The sequence below is a fragment of the Pseudonaja textilis genome, chromosome Z (genome assembly GCF_049901715.1).
Source record: "Pseudonaja textilis isolate UNSWEBS1 chromosome Z, rPseTex1.2, whole genome shotgun sequence".
In the NCBI taxonomy this organism is placed as follows: Eukaryota; Metazoa; Chordata; class Lepidosauria; order Squamata; family Elapidae; genus Pseudonaja; species Pseudonaja textilis.
Genome location: NC_142008.1, coordinates 20539247 through 20558277, shown reverse-complemented (window position 1 = coordinate 20558277; position 19031 = coordinate 20539247). Strand labels below are relative to the sequence as shown.

At 43.4% G+C, this 19031-nt stretch overlaps 1 long non-coding RNA gene across 1 annotated transcript in view; it reads right to left on the bottom strand.

Moving 5' to 3' along the window:
* LOC148123933 (uncharacterized) overlaps window positions 1-15178 on the bottom strand; it is a 64294-nt gene extending 49116 nt beyond the window's left edge. Inside the window, exon 1 of the long non-coding RNA XR_015740210.1 lies at window positions 13330-15178. This is a non-coding gene — a long non-coding RNA (uncharacterized LOC148123933). The remainder of the gene's footprint in view (window positions 1-13329) is intronic.
* Between the last annotated feature and the right edge of the window lie 3853 nt (window positions 15179-19031).

Here is a 19031-nt window from a genome sequence, read left to right as displayed (position 1 = left end):
GGAGACTACTGTAAAAGATGCTTTTTTATATAAACACAGTATTGCATCAGTTTAAAAGATCAAAATCCAAGAGATATTCACATGTACATCTAGATACACATGCATGACTTTTTCTAGTTGGGATGAAAAAATAGCATGCAGTGAATACTATCAACTTGGAGCAGACAGGACTGGTGGAATGATATATTTAGGGAAATGTCTAGGACAGTATTTCTCAATGTTGCTGGTTGGGGAAATCTGGGAATTGAAGTCCACATATCTTAAATTGCCAAGTTAATAAACACTGATTTGGAGTCTGAAATAACAGCCCAGTAGGTCTGCATTTGGGCCAAAGACACAGGCTCTCACATCCTACCATCCATTTCCCTTGCACTCAATGGTTTCACAGAGGAAAGTCTTGAGCTTTCTTCATCCTAATTCCACCCTCAAAATAAGCTTTTAAGGACCGTGTCTTGTTTCTAGGAATACTTTCTTGGACCTAAGCCCTACTAACGTAAAACTTACTTCCAATGTTCTTGGAAAATGAACATAAAAACCAAGGCAATGCTAGGTAATATTTAAACCAAAAGAAAAAATAACCAAAAGGCACCTGGGTGGGTGGGCAAAATAATTTCCCATGGCTGGATGACTGTGGCAAGATGACTATGGCAAATTGTCCCATTCTACTTCCTCTGGGAGGGTGGAAACTTCCTCTCCAACTTGCCGCAGGAATAAAATTCTATCTTCAACATCTTTCAATGTTATTGTCTTCTTAAATTTCACAGATTCCTTCTTAAGATCTTGAACAAAACTTTCTAGCTTACTGGAAATATAGAAAAATTAGTAGTATGGAGTGGAGTGGAGAGGAGTGGAGTGGAGTGGAGTGGAGTGGAATGGAACGGAACGGAACGGAACGGAACAGAATAGAACAGAATAGAATTAGAATTCTTTATTGGCCAAGTGTGAATGGACACACAAGGAATTTGTCTTCGGTGCATATGCTCTCAGTGTACAAAAAAAATACATTCATCAAGAATCATAAGATACAACACTTAGTAATAGTAATAGTAATAGGATACTAAATAAGCAATCAAATCAAATTAGGAAACTAAATATAAATTGTAAGGATATAGTTATAAGTGGGAGGAGATAGGTAATAGGAAGGATGAGAAGAATAACAGTAATGCAGTAACAACACTGTCAACAGTTTGACAGTGTTGTGGGAATTAGTTGTTTAGCAGAGTGATGGCATTCGGAGAAAAAATGGCTGATATACATTTGTATCGAAGATATTGCACTGACCAAGAAAACAAGTGCATTTTAAACTAGACCAGGACTTAGATGAAATGGCAACAAAAAATAAGGAATCAGGGGAAGACTAGAAAGCATTATATATAGTTCTGCAGCTGTCAGAGAATAATCAACAATGATAGTATAGATTTTTTTTTTAAAAGGAAACAGAATAAAAAAGCAAAGTTGTGGTCTAAACAACAGCCACTAGATGGCAAGAAGCGACCAACACTTCTCCATACTCCAGGATAAGAGAGATGGCATCATTGAAGAAATATGTGTATGTGTGTCTGCATCTGTGTATCCCTGTAACTAAAAGCCAATAAAAGGAATTTGAAGCTAAGAAGTAGAAACATAAAATGATCACATGTGCTGGATTTGTATAAGATGTTAAAGCCATGCAGAAGCTAAACGAAAACTATTCCAGTTTCACTTATATGAGATGTAAACACAAGATTTTTTATTTGACCTGGTTAACACATTCTGCAAACACACTCTGCAAACACAGCCAATCTTGAACCCATGAATCATTTCCCTATCATTTAGCTCAGGTATTCAGCCATTCTGAAACTTGGGTTGTCCTCGCATCATGAATTATGTTTGATTCTTGCAGACCCCCTAGATGCTATTGCATATAGTGTCTGAGTAACAGTGTGTTAGTGATTTGTCTCTGCCTGATTTGACAATTTCCCAGACTCACTTGAATATCTGGGATTTTCTCTTATTAGTGCTAACTAAATCTGATTCTGCTTAGATTTTTTGAGATAATAAAGACGAAGTGGGTGCTAGACCATAGAAAAATCTTTACTTAATTTAATTGAAATGTAATTCATTAAAGAAGTATCACTATTCTTCCTGAGTTCATTAATTTGTCTCTTCTGCCCTATTAAAAATAACCATAGAGTTTATATAGGGCTTTAGGGAATGCATCCAGTTGTAAGTCAGAGTTTCTCAAACTCAGCTATTTTAAGATGTGTGGACTTCAGCTCCCAGAATTCCCCAGCCAGCATCAACCTAATGCTGAAGTCCACTAGAATTGCTGTAAGTGGGGGGCGTGAAACTCTGAGATAATAAAACTATAGACTTTGCCTGTTTTTAAAGAGGAAATCAATATTAACAAGTTGTCAAGGAGATGGTGTCGGTAGGGAGGATTTTTACCAACTAATCATAAACCTGAGCACTCCATTTTTGCTGGATTTATGGTACTAGAATCTCTTTCTGAGATTGACCTTAGGGTGGAACAGTCATACTGCTTTTAAAAAAACTTTTTAAAAACGAATGAATTTCCATTGCTCAAATTAAGTGCTGTTATGGGAAACTTAAGTTGAATTAAGCCATCTAAACATTAACAGGACTTAATCCACTTAAATATGCACATTCCAGTATATACTTATTCATTTGTTCTGAGGAGCTTGTTAAGAGTGACTTGGATGCCTGAAACAAATTAGTAATACTTTCTTTTAAAGACAATGATCTGTAATTCATGTGAACTCCAAGACAGCTAAGCAGTAGACAGATCATCAGACTTTGACAGAGCTGAATATTAGGAACAACAAAAACAATCATGTTATTAACAATTGAAAATGGTTTGCTTAAAAAGTTTGGCAAAAAGGTGGTAAAATTGGGCGTGTTTCACTTAACAACTCTTGCTCAACAATGGAAATATGAATCTCAGTTGTGGTCATAAGTTAAGAATGACTTGTACAAAACACTTCCGTTGGAGCCTGGAACCGAGGAGGAGGAGGAGGAAATACAGCCAACAGAAGAGGAGGATGTGAGCAAGACAAGGCAGTCCTGAGTCCCTCGGATGTTGGAGGGCTGGCCAGTGATGGAGACAGGGTGCAGGACGACTGAGCGAGGGAGGAGGAGAGGGAAAGAGTAGGCAGCGGAGCAAAGGGATGATAGCAGAAGCGGTATTCTGCAGGTTCTGACCAGTTCTGGAGAACCGGTAGCAGAAATTTTGAGTAATTCAGAGAACCACCAAATACCACCTTTGATGGCGATTTTACAGTATCCTTCCCCTGCCACATCCACCAAGCCACACCCACAGAATCAATAGTTTAAAAAAATTGAATCTCACCACTGGGATTTCCTTCTTAGCTTTTTATATTCTCTTTTGAATGATGTGTAAATGTGGTTTATCTCTGTCAGTCAAAAGAAATTCTGATTAACCACCTGCCTATCAGGTACTAAGGAGCTGAGGGCATGGCAACACAAGGAAATAACAATTAAAGACTTTTTATCAACATCCTAATTAACAATTTACACGCAAATAGGGGCCATATAAATACAGTGGATAGAATAGCCCAGTGCACATATTCTGGAGAGATATACACATATATCTTTCTATTTACTCTCCATTGTGGGCAATGTTATCTCAATTTTTCCTGCAATCAGTTTGTTATGGAATGTCTACTTCTTTTGTCCTTCAATGCAACCTCCTACATTTTGTTGTGAAAGTCTAGCCACAAGACAGATTTGGACTATATTAAAAATGAAAACAATAACAAATAAACGATTTTGACTCTTATACATCGTGTATACTTTACAATGTCGCTCTAATGACAATTGGAGCTGTTTTCATTCTCATACTGCAAAGTTAGAAAGGTCTGAGATCCAGCTAATTCACTATACGGTATTATCTAACATGTACATAAATAGGGGGAAAAAAGAACACTGCCAGGAAGATGGGTCCACAAATCTTCAATATTTGGCCTGCTTTTTTCTGAAAAGGGCAGAGAAAAGAGAACAGCTCATTAGGAAAACTTTTGCTAATTCACTCTGCCACCTAGCCTTTCATTGGCCGGACACTTCTCAAACAATATCATTCATACTCAAGAGAATCATGTTAGCTAGGAATTGTAGCCCAACAAATCCGGAGGGCATCAGATATAGCCCGAACAAGTGCTTCTCAACAGGACACCAGAGGGAAAGAGGTCATTCCTGATATACTTTGGGTCTACTGTGGTGGGAAGTTAAGCATCAAACCGTATGGATGGCTGAAATGGTCTCAAAAGCAATAATCAGATCACCTTGTGAAAGAGCAGTGAAAGAGCAGTTAGCAAGATTCAGATAGCAACAACAGCTCTTTATTAGTGACTTCAGATCTGAGCAACTAATCCCAGCCACAGCAGCCCCTTATATAGAGCTGGCTGCAGCTAGGCAGCCAATGAAGGCAATTTGAGTTTGCCGCTCTTGGCAGGGCCAATCGCGGCAGCCCGTTTACTGGCCAATCGCATCAGTCTATGGCGACCAATCACGATCGGCTATCAGCGGGCCAATCAGAGTTGCAGGCTTTCGAGCCTGTTAGTCCGGAACACCCCTCCCCTCTCGGTTCCATTTAAGGGGTGGAGTATAGTCTCGCAGGTAGGCAGGTCTTCGCACCTGTCTACCTGACTTACACAATTCCAATTGTCCATGTTCAAATTCGGGTTCAGATGGACTGCTTGCTGGATCAAGCAGGAATGGTGAACCGGTGCCATGGTCAGGGCTCTCCTCTGGTGCCCCCGGGTTGATAGAGTCCTCAGCTTCGTTGCTTACTGCCATGGCTCCCCGGGCTTGCTGAACCTGCCTGGCTGCTGTTTCTTGGCGAAGCGTTCGTCTGTCCAGGCTCAGCTACAGCTGGTGAGTGTTGCAAACTATGGTGTGGTGATCTCAGTGTTAGTTCAGAATAAACAGGTGTTGGTTCTAATTCTGAGTTCATGGCTTCCCCTCCCCCCCTGGTGTCAAAGTTAGGGTCAGGGGTGGAAGTTGTGGTCAGTCTGGAGCGCAACTGGTCAATATGGCGTTTCCACGCTCTGCCATCAGTGGTGAGTAGATGGTAGGAGCGGGGACCCATAACTTGAGTTACTTGAGCAGGAATCCAGAGGGGATCCCCAAAAAATTTTTTTGCGAATACAAGGTCTCCTACCTTAAAGGCACGGTGCTTGCTGCTGGAACCCAGGGGCTTTTCCGGGGTGTAGGTGGGGTGTAAACGGTCTAGAGGCGATCTGAGTTTCCTGGCCATCAGGAGTTCAGCTGGGCTCTTGTTGGTCATGCTATTTGGTGTGATGTGTTGCAGGAGCAGCATTCTAGTGACTTTGTCATGGATGTTACCTTGTTCCATTTTCTGCAAGGTTTTTTTTGTAAACTGAACCATTCGTTCAGCCCTACCATTTGCGCAGCATGAGCCAGCGATGTGAGTGCGTGTCGGATGCCCTGTTCCGCTAAACACTGTTCAAAGGCTAAGGCAGTGAATTGGGGCCCATTGTCAGAGACGAGGACATCTGGTAAACCGTGTGTGGCGAAGAGTCTGTTCAGTTGTTTTTTTTTAAACAAGTTTTATTGATTTTACAAACAAACAAACAAGACAAAACATCATTAAACTTTAAAAACATAAAACCTCTTTCCATTGTAGATCCTTACAAGGCAGGTAACATATTGCTTTATATCACATACTTATAATTTATCCCATTTCCATATAAACACGTAAATTCCCTTTACCAAATTCCACATTGTTTCTCTTTAATCATTATTCAATCATATTTCCTTTCTGATTTATCTGCTATCCAGTCATCAACTTTATATTTCCCTCTGGCTTGTTTATAATTATTCTCATCTAGTCTTCTTCCGAGATTTTATTATTTAATTCTTAATTAAACACACACACATAAAACACAGACATAAAAACATAAAGCTTTCTTCTAGAAAGTAACTTGGCCCCAGATTACCTCTTTTTGTATGGACTCAGTTGTATTCACGCTTTTCTTATATACCATTACCCATCTTATTTACCATTCTATATCTATTATATAACTCCTCTCCACTTTTGCCTCATCTTAATTCTGTTTTATATATTTAATCTTGCTTTTTTTTAAAAAAAATATTTTTATATCTTTTGTCCATTTCTCCATTTACATCTGCCTCATTTCCAATTTAAGAAAGAATAGTTTCCCTGGAATCACTAATCGGAGTATGATGCCTTTCTATCATTCCCCTAAGTTAAAATTTAAAATAACACCTAAATCCCAATCAGATTCTGCTTAGTACATTCTACTATTTCAAAAACCAATACTACAATAATAAATCCATAACAATCAACACATTAATCCATTAAACTCTATATTCAAACTAATATTTTAAACATTCCCTTTAGTATTTTATTAAAACTTATTATCATTCATTATTAAACCTTTTAAAGTTATACCTTGATATTTTAACCTTTTATTAGATCTTTAAAAGTTCTGGTTATCTACTTATAATACAAATACCACTATTACAATACTCATGTGTACTTTGCAGAATCCCCCTTTAAAAAAAAAAAAAACCCATATATTACCCATTATCCCTGAAAAAATTTCCTTATCTCCATCTTGTCTTATATCTTTGTAACTTTTTTCCCCCTTTTCCCTTTCCTTCTTAGCCCGCCTAAACTTTTTACCCCCTCCTCTCAAAACCTCTGTCTTCTTAATTTCTCCTTTCTGCATTCCTCTTTCCTTTTGCTTTCTAGCATTCTGTTGTTTTTGCATCTTCTTTTTCTCTTTCATAAATATTTTTATTTCTTAAGTCCTTCCTTTTCGCTCCTCTCTTTCTCCTTTCTTTCTTAGTCACACCGTTTAGTTCATTAAAAATGGCTTCTTCTTCCTCGATTTCTTCCAGCTGTTGTTTAATTTGCTGACACATAGCAAGCACCATATCTAGGAAACAAAGGGCTTCTCCCATAACATCTTTGTCTTCTTTCTTTGTTTTTAGATATTGTTTTTTTAGTTCATCAAGAGATAGAGCCATTTTAAAGTTTCTTCTTCTCTTTCTGTATCCTCTTCTTAAACCAATCAGTTATTTCAAGGCTTAAAACAGTTCCCAAACGTCCCAAAGTCCCACAGTCATCAAACAGTCCAGGCAGAGTAAAAGCTTCTTCTTTTTACAGTTTCTCTTCTAGGGGTGAAGTCAAATTAGGGAAAGAAAATTCTCTTTATCTTCAAGGCATCTCCTCCAGCAAAGTCTTAGAGTAAAATTTATTTTCCCAAGCCTCTCCCTTCCCACTTATAACAAAGGAGTTTAGGTTTTACCTTCTACCAAAAGGCTGGTTTCCCTTTTCCATTTGTTAATTCCATAAGGGAGGGAGAGTAACTTCCCCTTTTCGTCACTTTTCTTCGCAGCTGAAAACATCAATCGGGAACAATAGCTTCCAAATCATTACTTTCCCAGGTGTTAAATATATCCTTAAGGTCCCAGTTCAACCAAGAAAAAACTTTCTTTAAAAAAAAAGAAAAGAAAACTCCTTCTCCCTCCTGCGCATTCTTTATTATCCAATTGCTGCTTCTTTATGGTGGCCATAAAAGACCACCGCTGGAACCGCCTTGAGAAAAGGGGTTATTGCCGGCTGGGGGGTTGCGATGCTCCTCATCCCCGTCCGGATCCCCCTCTCTTCAGCTGCCCCAACAGGGCAGCCTTAGCCTCCAAATCCGTCAGGATCGGAGGCACCAAGGCGGCTAGCACAGCAGGAATCGCAGAGAAGGCGAATCCCTGCTGTTAGCAAAGCCGACAACCCTGTTCAGTTTTTTGATGACTGCCTCAGTAGTGGTTGCTTTCATTTTATTGACCTCAAGCCAGTTAGAATATGCATCTACAGTTATTAAGAAAGTGTGGCCTCTCATAGGTCCCGCAAACTCAATATGAACGCGAGACCAGGGACCCCTGGGTGTTTCCCATTCTGCTGGTGGAGCTTTTGGTGGGGCTGAGTGGTTTTCCTGGCATCTGTTACAAGAGGCGACCCAGGTTTCGATTTGTTTGTCCATACCTGGCCACCAGGCATAACTTCTTGCCAGCGCTTTCATACGCACGATGCCCGGGTGTCCATCGTGTAGCATTTGCAGGACCCTTTTTTGTAACTTAGTTGGTACAACAACTCGGTCTCCCCACAAGATGCACCCTCTTTGTGAAAAAAGTTCTGTTTGTCTGTTTTTAAATGGCTTAAATATTTCCTTAGGGTCGTAATCTGGCCATCCCCACTCCACCCAGCCAAGAACTCGTGCCAAACAAGAGTCTCTTTTGGTTTCTAAGGCGATGTCTTGGGCCGTTAGTGGAGGTGAGGGCATTGTCTCTATTTGAAGTACTGGGAGCGTGGGAGCTGGGTCTTCCTGTGGCTCAGGTAGTGGCAAGCGGCTCAAGGCATCTGCATGAGGAATAGATTTCCCCGGGCAATACTTTAATTGATAGTCGTAGGCAGCAAGAAATTCTGACCATCGCTTCATTCTGGGGGAGAGAATGTGTGGAGTAGGTTTGTCGCCTGCCAGAATCCCAAGTAGTGGCTTATGGTCCGTTATAATAGAAAATGGTCTCCCATAAACATATTCATGAAATCTTTTAATTGCAGAGACAATAGCAAGGGCTTCCTTATCTAAATGACTATAGTTTCTTTCTGTTTTTGATAGAGTTCTTGAAAAAAATGCAATTGGTGCCTCTGAGCCGTTTGGTAGGACGTGGCTCAGGATAGCCCCCACCCCAAATGGTGAGGCATCACAAGTGACAGTCAAGGGTAGTGTCTCGTTGTACTGGATTAGTACTGCATTTGAGGTAAGGAGGTCTTTTACTTGCTGGAAGGCGTGTTCCTCCCGACGTCCCCAAATCCAGGATGCCCTTTTATCGAGTAGTCTATGAAGGGGCTCAGCAACAGTCGCCTTCTGGGGTAGGGAGATGTTATAAAAGTTAATAAGTCCCAGGAAGGCTTGGAGGTCGGTTTTGTTTTGGGGTCTTGGGGCATTTTTGATCGCTGCCAATTTCTTTTCTGTGGGGTGGATTCCTTGCTTGTCAAGGAGGTAGCCAAGAAACTCCACCCTTTCTCTGCAAAGCTGGCATTTTTCTTTCTTAACGTTGAGGCCAGCATCTTTGGACCTTTGTAGGACTGTTCTGAGGCATTTCTCTAATTGATTTTTGTAGGTGCTGCTATTAATATGTCATCAAAATAGGGCACGACCCCTTTTATACCTTGTAATAGTCTCTCCATCAGGCTTTGAAAAATGCCTGGGGCTACGCTTACACCAAACTGGAGCCTGTTGCATTTGAATGCACCACGATGTGTGACTATAGTTTGGGCTTCTGCAGTCTCGGGATCAACTGGTAGCTGTTGATACGCTTGCGCTAGATCTAATTTTGCGAATATTTTGCCACCCCCAAGTGAATGCAGGAGATGTTGAACAACTGGTACTGGGTAGGCGCTCTGCTGTAGCGCGTGATTGAGGGTGGCCTTGTAGTCACCGCAGATTCTTATGGACCCGTCAGGCTTTATGGGGGTGACAATTGGTGTCTCCCATCGGGCGTGGTCAATGGGTTCTAACATGCCTTGTGCAATTAATTTGTCCAGTTGCTCATCAATTTTGGATTTGAGAGCAAAGGGAACTCGGCGTGGCTTTAGGCGAATGGGTGCAATGTCGGGGCGAAGATTAAACGAAATGTGAGACCCCTTGTACTTGCCTAGGCTTTTGTTGAATACTTCTCGGAAGTCGTGGACGAGAGCTGCCTCCCAGTCATCATCTTCAGTATGATGGATGCCAGCCATTCCGATTCCTAATGGCGCGAACCACTGAAGGCCCAATACACTTGGCCGGTCTCTGTCTACGATGGTGAGTGGTAGAATTGCATTATGTCCCTTGAAAGAGACCTGGAAATGGCGGGTACCTGCGACTGGAATCCGGTTGCCTTGATAGTCTTTCAGTATGAGTCTCTGACTGCTGAGGTCTTGGCGTCGGATGTTGGGGATCAGCTGCTTGAGTGTTTTCCAGGATACCATGGATAATGATGACCCAGAGTCGACTTCCATGATGCACGGTTTGTTTTCAATGGTGACCTTTACTCGGATTTTTTTAGCATCAAGTGATGAAGCGTGGCCAATGGTGATGGTTTGATGAGCCTCCTCTCATCTGGGTGTGCCGTTAAACTTTCGGGGTCTGCTGTACTGGTTCCACTGGCTGCTAGGGCGGTCCCTCTGTGTGGTGGAGTTGCCATCATTCCTCTTTGGGCTGCTCCCTCTCCATCTGGGGCTGGAATTTCTCTTGTTTCTGCATACCTTCGCGATGTGCCCTCGTTTCTAAAAAGCGACACATGGCGTCTAAAATCTGCATTCGGATCGGGATGGTTTCCCCGCATCCGGCGCATTGGTAGTTGGATTTCCGACCCTGCTGGTCTCGTTGCTCACATTCTGACCTGAGTCTGTGGACTTCTTCCTCCTCGCTGTCTGAGGATGACTCGATATCTTCATGATGGGTGGATGATGTGTACTTGTCTAGAGGTTTCCCAACATCGTTGGTGGGTTGGCGGTTGGTTCCGCTGGTTTGACGCATTCGTGCTGCTGATTTACGAGTGGCTTCAGCTGCGGTGGCGTCTGCTATGGCATCTGCAAGCGAGATGTCTCCCTTGGCCATGATCTTGCTCTGGATGGTTGGGTCTCTGAGGCCAAGGACGTCTCTCATGGCTTCTTCGAGATTGGCGAAGCCACATAAACTGCCCAGGTTCCTCAGGTCTGCCACAAAATCCCCAACGCTCTCACCTTCACGCTGGTCCCTCTGATAGAACTCGTGTCTGCGAATGAGAGTTGGCACGGCTGGGGCATAATGGTTTGCGCAGGATGGGAGCAAGGGTGTCCCAATCCATGGTTTTAACCTCAGCTGGCTTTGCTAAGGCTTTAGCCATCTTAAAACGGCTGGCCCACAATGGGTTAGAAAAACGGCTCGCTTTCTGCTGGGCGTGGCATCCTTGAGGTTGTTGGACTCCAGGAACATTTGAAATCTGTCCATATATGAGTCCCAGTCCTCGCTAGCTGGATCGAATGGGGTGGGTGGTATAGCGCTGCTGGCCATGTCGCCGTTGTTGCGCTCTATCAGCCACGTGCTCCTTCAGCTAGTTCAAATCAATAGACTTCATTGCCTCCGCATCCCATCCTTGTCGCCAGTGTTGGATCTGGGAGGATGGTTCAAGAACGGAGGCAAGACTCAGATAGCAACAACAGCTCTTTATTAGTGACTTCAGATCTGAGCAACTAATCCCAGTCGCAGCAGCCCCTTATATAGGGCTGGCTGCGGCTAGGCAGCCATTGAAGGCTATTTGAGTTTGCCGCTCTTGGCAGGGCCAATCGCGGCAGCCCGTTTACTGGCCAATCGCATCAGTCTATGGCGACCAATCACGATCGGCTATCAGCGGGCCAATCAGAGTTGCAGGCTTTCGAGCCTGTTAGTCCGGAACATAGCTTATATGTAGTATCAAGCTTGGAGCAGCATCACTCACAGGAAAGAGTGAATTAAGGGCAAAACTTCCATTTCCAATCCAGACATCCACACATTTTAAGTTTAGTTTTAGTTTAGTTTACTTTATTGTCATTGCACCTCGTACAACAAAATCAAACCCCATCTTCAGTGCACATCATGACCATGAAAATAAACATACATCCTTCACCCTCCACACATTGAACCAAAAATTCCTGACACCACACTGCACTATACAGAAAAATTCAAGAGAGCTTCTGCCCTGGGATAGAAGCTGATTTTCAGCCTATTTGGTTTGTTTTTATTATTCTGTACCATCTGCCAGATGGTAATAGTTCAAAAAAGGGTTCCCAGGATGAGATGGGTCTTTGAGAATGTTTTGAACTTTCTTAAGGCAGCAGGAGCTATAAAGCTCTTCCAAAGAGGGGAGAGGGCAATCAATGATCTTCTGGGCAATTATGTTAACCCTCTGGAGTGCTTTCCTATCTGTCACTGTGCAATTGGTAAACCATACAGAAGTGCAGTAAGTTAAGATATTCTCTATGGCAGCAGTCGCCAACTGGTGGGCCATGAGAAAATTTTGGTGGGCTGACCCCCCAGAGCACCACCCCCAAAGCAATTAATCCAGGTCGCGCAGAAACACAAGGCTGCTCATTCCACGTGGCCCATGGGAACACTCCCTGCCCACTCACTCTTTACCTGGCAAAGCTTGTCTGCTAAGTTGCTATTTTTCCTTTTTCCAACCATCATCTGTTCTGCTTTGCCAGGAGATTTAGATTAGCTAGAAAGCAGGAAATGGTTGGATTTCTTGCTTTCTAGCTAAGCACAGCCGAACCTCCCTTAGGACTGAAGGTTTGTTTGCAAGCAAATTCAGTGCAGACTCATGGCAAGCAAATTTGAAAGACTGAGTTAGCCGATGGCAGATAGATAGATCACTGAATGATTCTGTGAGCAGCTCAGTCTGCCTGCTTTGACTGATTTTGGATAAAAGTTGCTTTTTTATATAAAAAAATCAACATTTACATACATGGTGTGTTGTGAGTTAATTTTGTGAGTTTGCTTGCAAGCAAATTTTATGTGACAGACTTAGCTAGCCAATGGCAGATAGATAGATTTCATAATGAATCTGTGATTCTGTGACCAACTCAATCTGCCTGCCTGCTTTGCCTGGTTTTGGGTAAAAGCTGCTCTTTTTTATAAAAAAATCAATATTTATATAAATATTCATAATATTTACATACAAGCCATGCCCAGCCAGTCACATGACCAACAAGCCACACCCACAAATTAGGCCATGCCCACAGAACCAGTTAGTGGTCCCTGGAATCTAAAATTATGAGTTTGGTGGTCCCTGAGGTCCAAAAGGTTGGAGACCCCTGCTCTATGGTGCAGCGGTAGAAGGTCACCAGCAGTTTTTCATTCAGTTGTTTTCTGAGAAGTCTCAGGTAGTATAATCTCTGCTGGGCCCTTTTGACCAGTGCTGCAGTGTGAGCACCCCAGGTCAGGTCCTCTTTTATGGTAACACCAAGAAACTTAAAACTGGCCACTTGCTCCACTCGGTCTCCATTGATAAGCAAGGGATGGATGTCTGATCTGTTCCTTCTATAGTCCACTATAAGCTCCTTGGTCTTATTGGTGTTGAGGATCAAGTTATTGTCTCCACACCACGAAAGCAACCGCTCCACCTCATCTCAGTAGGCAGACTCATCCCCCATGGAGATGAGTCCTACCACTGTTGTATCATCTGCAAATTAGAGTAAGGGACTCAACACGCAACCCTGTGGTGAACCAGTGTTAAGAATAAGGGCTGAAGAGGTATGATTACCCAATCTGATCCTCTGTGAGCGCCAGACAGGAAATCCATAATCCAAAGGCAGATTGAATAAGCAAGTCCAAGGTCCAGAAGTTTAGACAGTAGTCTATGTGGAAGAATTGTGTTAAATGCAGAACTAAAATCTAGAAAAAGCATCCTCACATAGCCCGCCCCCTTGCTGTTCTAGATGAGTCAGAGCAGTGTGAAGAGATATGGCTATAGCATCCTCTGTAGATCTATTTCTTCTGTATGCAAGATGTTTATCAAATGTATGCGAAAGACCAGAAGTGATGTGCCAGCAGACCAATTTCTCAAAGCACTTCATGATGATGGGAGCGAGTGCCACTGGTCTGTAACCATTGAGGTTATTGATAGGGAACTTCTCTGGCAACGGAACAGTGGTGGAAGCCTTCAAACAAGATGGAATAGTGGACTGGGATAAAGACCGATTGAAGATCCAGGTAAAGACTCCAGCCAACTGATCAGCACAGTCACACTCGGCCAGAGATACCGTCAGGACCAGCAGCCCTCAGAATGGTCCTTACCTCCTGTTCCTCCACAATGAGGTGGGGGCTACAATTGGCTGGTGGTTGTATTTTATCTGCCTCTGATGTCTCCACTTCAAAGCAAGTAAAGAAATGATTCAGTTCCTCTACCAATGAAGCATCCCCCTCAGCAGGAATGATATTGGTTGGCTGATGATTTGTAATTTGTTGAATCCCTCGCCACACCTGCCTCATATTATTGCTATAAAAATTATCCTCAATCTTTCTCTTATAATCAGTTTTGGTCTTCCCAATACCTTTCTTCAGATTAGCTCTGGCAACACTGTATCTTGCCCCATCACTGGACCTAAAGGCCTTGGTCCTGTCACGCAAGAGGCGCTGGACTTCCTTGGTCATCCAACGTTTCTGATTGCGATAAATCCTAATACTTTTATCCACAGTAATAGTATCTGTGCAGTGTTTGATACAGCACAGAACAGTTGCAGTGCGCACCTCTAGGTCAGGGTGGTAAAAGATGCCCCAATTTGTGTACTCAAAACAATCCTGAAGTTGTTGGGAAGCATCTTCTGGCCAAGATTTCACTGTCTTTATTATAGGCAGAGCCCATCTCCTAAGAGGGATGTACGGTGGTGCTAAAAGCAGTGACATGGTCTGATTGTCCCAAATGTGGTAACTGTATAATCTTATAGCCATGTTTGATGTTGTATATACTTTGTCCAATATGTTTGTTCCTCTAGTAGCACACTTAACATGCTGATAGAATTTAGGGAGTGCTGCTTTTAAATCAGTTTGATTAAAGCCCCTATTATGATATGTACAGCATCAGGATACTTATTCTGCTGATTACTAACAATGTTATTATATTTATTATAAACTCCCAAAGCTATGGTAGTATTGGCATCAGGTGGGATATAGACTGCAGTAATCAAAACCACGCTGAATTCCCGTGGAAGATATATGGGTCTACATTTAAGAGTCATATACTCCAGATCCATGGAGCAGTGGCTGTCTATAGTCTTTGTATTGATAGGCCAGCTTTTGTTCACATAAAGGCTTAAACCTCCCCCTTTGATCTTGCCAGAATCTCTACTCCTGTCCTGCCGGTGAGCTATGTAGCCTTCCAGCTCAACAGCTGCATCTGGAATGAGCAAATAAAGCCAAGTTTCTGTGGTTAGCAAAACACAGCAGTTCTCGATGAATTTAGGCTTTGTAATCTGTAGCCTTAATTCATCCATTTTGTTAGTCAGAGATCTTGCATTGGTAAGAAATATACTTGGAATTGAAGGCTTGCGTGGAAACTTACTCAGCCTAAAGAAAACTCAGCACGGCATCCTTTTTTCCCCTTCCTGTTCCTCTTCCTCCGCCTCTTCCTTCTTCCTACAGGGATAGTGATCCATGGCTCCCCCAGGGTCCTAGCTGCCTCCTTCGGTATGTTATGAGAATGTATAAAATTGTCCATAATAGCCTTTTCACATTTCAGTCCAATTTGTATCAAGGCTTGCCAACTATAGATGCTCCTTGCCCCACAGTAGTCAATTAAGGATCCAAAACACATACGGAATCATACACACCATACATACTGAAAGAAGGAGCGGCCAGCCAGAACATCCATGTACACACGGCCATCTTGAAAACCGTGTTTGGGACATTTCCAAATATTTAGAGGGGAGGGCAGAGCAAGGCAAGGCAAGGCAGGGAAGTATACTCAAGCCAGGCAAATTAAATCTATATATGATTGCAGCCCATATTGCTTAAAATAAGACATATCTGCATCACAAGCTCAGCTTTCCTAGTTTATTCTTTAAGATCTAGGAGCCATGAGGGGCAAATAGCAAAGATATCATTAGATGAATAGATTTTAGGGTATATGTATTATATTAATAACTATATGGATTGCACTGCCTAAATTACACGTTCTTAGAAAATTATTTGATGAGTCAGATTCTGATTACCAAACACTCTTTGGTAAACACTCACCCAACTTCATCTCTTCCAGTTCTTTTAGAAGAAATCTGGTAGCCCCTTTTCTGACTAAACTGTTATTAAAAGATTTTTTTTTTATCAAATACGCTAACAGGAAAAGATGCTTCCAGACATCTAAAGCTCTCCTTTAATATCTGACACTTTTTTGTAAACTCTTCTGAATCTTCCCAAGTAAAAGTTATATGCAAATATAAACCTAAGACTTAAAACAAGAAATCCTAGATTTCATCTATTTGTAAGAGGCTCTGCAACAATCTTCAGATCATTTTTATTTCTAATTCTTTAGAAACAGCTTTTGTATTCCTCAATCTCTACGTTCAAACTTTTTTTATCTTATGATTTTTTTAAATCAATGACTAATCATTGAATTTCTCTCTATTTTCACTCTCTAAATCAGCTTTTCTCAACCTTTTTTCTCAGAACTCTTGAAATGATTTACAAATCTCAGTGAACGCCTGCATAAAAAATATGACATCTACAGCTAGCATCATGGTGCAATTTAAAATTATAATATTATTTATGATTTCTCATGAAACTTCTGTAAAATCCCATCTAAAAAAACCAGTCCGTGGATCATTTGGTACCGGTCCGCAAAGAAAATAAAAATAAAATAAAAATGGCAGCTTTCTTCACCTTCAGTGAATGCTGCTGGGATCAGGGATCAAGGACACAAATGAAAGAAGGGGAGGGAGGAAGCAACCAAAGCCTGTCCTGCTCTCTGGCTCAGCGGCTTCGGTTTCCTTCCGCCTCGTTCCTCTCTCAGTCACTCTCTGCTCCTCCACCAGCCCAGGAAGAAACTGCTTCAAAGAAGCCGGCAGGGGTAAGCTTTTCCTGTCGGCGCAGCTCCTCCAGCGCCCGTTCACCCCACCCCGCCGCCCAGGTTCAATCCAGTGCTCTGTTCTGCCTGCCTGCCTGCCTGCCTTCGTTTCTGGTTGTTTCGGAGTAGCTTTGGCTGAGAATAATAACTATTCACCTCTTTTACTCAGCTGAAGCTGCTCCAAACAACCAGAAACGAAGGCAGGCAGGCAGAACGGAGCACTGGATTGAACCGTGGGCGGTGGGGTGGGGTGAACGGGTGCTGGAGGAGCTGCGCCGGCAGGAAAAGCCACCCTGCTGGCTTCTTTGAAGCAGTTTCTTCCTGGGCTGGTGGAGGAGTGAGAGAGCGACTGAGAGAGGAACGAGGCTGTTATGTCCTCGGGACTGACACAAGTTCCCCATCTGGTCCGTTCATCCTGCGGGGCGTTGCAGCCCCCATTGGCTGGCCTTCGACAGCCGGCTATAAAAGCCGGCTGCTAGGTCGAAACCAGCCGCTGTTCGCTGGAAGGTCTGTTGTTAGCATGCAGGCGCGACAGCCCCCTTTATTCCTGAATAAAGCGTGTTATTGATATGCTCTGGTGTGGCCTCCCTTTTTCTCGAACTTAACATTGGCGACGAAGGTGGGATCTGGCCAACCAGCAGCAAATATCAAAAGAGCTGAAAACACACCGAAACGGCTGAACCGTAGCCGCGCCGTTGAGAGCTCGGTCAGTCGTAATGCGAAGTGAAAGTGGAGCGTGTAGCCGCTCAGTTAAAAAAGCTACGTGAGAAGTAGGGCACTGAGAACCTCAGCCACCCAGCATTAGAGCACAGAATTCAACCGCTGCTGTTCGGATTCTGTTGTTAGCGAAACTTCGGCGCTGCGCTCACAGCCGCCAGAACACATTAGAGCGCGCAATTTGAATAGCTGTCAGCACGACACTGCAGCTATAGCACGCCTATGCCCTTGTAAGGGCGCGAAATTCAAACTGAAGTCAGTTACGGCGCTACAGCCATAGCCACATAGAGCGTGTAACCCAGAGAGATCCTCTAAGAGCTGAAGCAGCACTGCCAGCTGCAGTTGCCACACCTACCAGGGCCTTGTATTCCCAGTGAGATTGGTCAGTCTACCAACAGGCTGAACACCCAATATGAATTCAAATCCAGGCGTTTCCACCATTTAAGCCAGATGAAGGCAAGTGGGACTCTTACAGAAACCGCTTCAATCACTACCTTGATGCCATCGGTCTGGCCGACGCTACAGAGAACAGGAAGAAATCGTGCTTCCTGAGTTACTGCGGGCCACAGTATTCGATACCGCCACAGCGCTACTCGCCCCAAGAGAATTAAAGAACGTCCCTTGGTCCGAGCTGTTGGAGACACTCTCCAACCATTATTCCCCAAAGCCATCGCAGATAGCGAGACGTTTTGCCTTTCGTATGAGGAAACAAACAGATGGGGAATCTATCAATCAGTATATGGCAGCCTGAGAACCGCAGCTCTCCACTGCGAATTTAAAAATTACCTAGACGACATGCTCCTGGATCAACTCGTCTGTGGAGTCAGAGATGTAAGGTTACAGAGGCGGTTGCTGGCCAGAAAAAGATCTCAACCTCACCCAGGCGATCGAGGAAGCCTTGGCCGCAGAACTAGCGACCCAGTCGGCCGCTGAAATACAAGGAAGCGCAGCCAAACCCAGTCCGGTCACTGTTCATTCCGAGGAAGCAGTGAGCAAAGAAGACCCCACCGAACACTTAGAAGTGCATCGCCTCAAACCCTTCAAGCAGCCACAGGTAGGAGCTAGGCCTAAAACGGCAACGTGCCTAAACACATCCTGTTGTGCCTCTCCTGCGGGGGGTCCCATGCCAGAACGACTTGCAGGTTCAGGAACACCACCTGCAACAATTGCGACAAGAAAGGCCACATCGCCAGGGCCTGCCAGGCAATGCACGTGGCTCCACAAAAGTCATCGTCCCCTTACTCCCCTCCGGGGCCACCCAGGCAAGTAGAAAATTGTTATACGTGCTACCAAGCTAACCACACTTTTTTGACACCTAATAAAATTACCCTCTCTATTCATTTAGAAGGTAAACCCTGTCTTATGGAAGTCGATACCGGGTCAGCGCTCTCGATCATCTCATGGAGCACACTTAAGAAAATACGACCCAGCCTGTCCAGGAAGCAACTCCAGAAGAGTCGTCTCACCTTGAGGGATTATCAAGGGAAGAATATTCCCGTACTCGGAACAGGCAAGTTCCTCGTTAGATTCAAATCCTTTAAAGGCCATCTGCCTTTAGTGGTGGTAGATGGTACCCTCCCTAGCCTTTTGGGGTTGGATTGGTTCCCCTATCTCAGCCTTAGCTTAACGGGAGTACATGCTGTCTCACCTTCCGATATCAACTCACTATTTTCAGACTATGCTGATGTGTT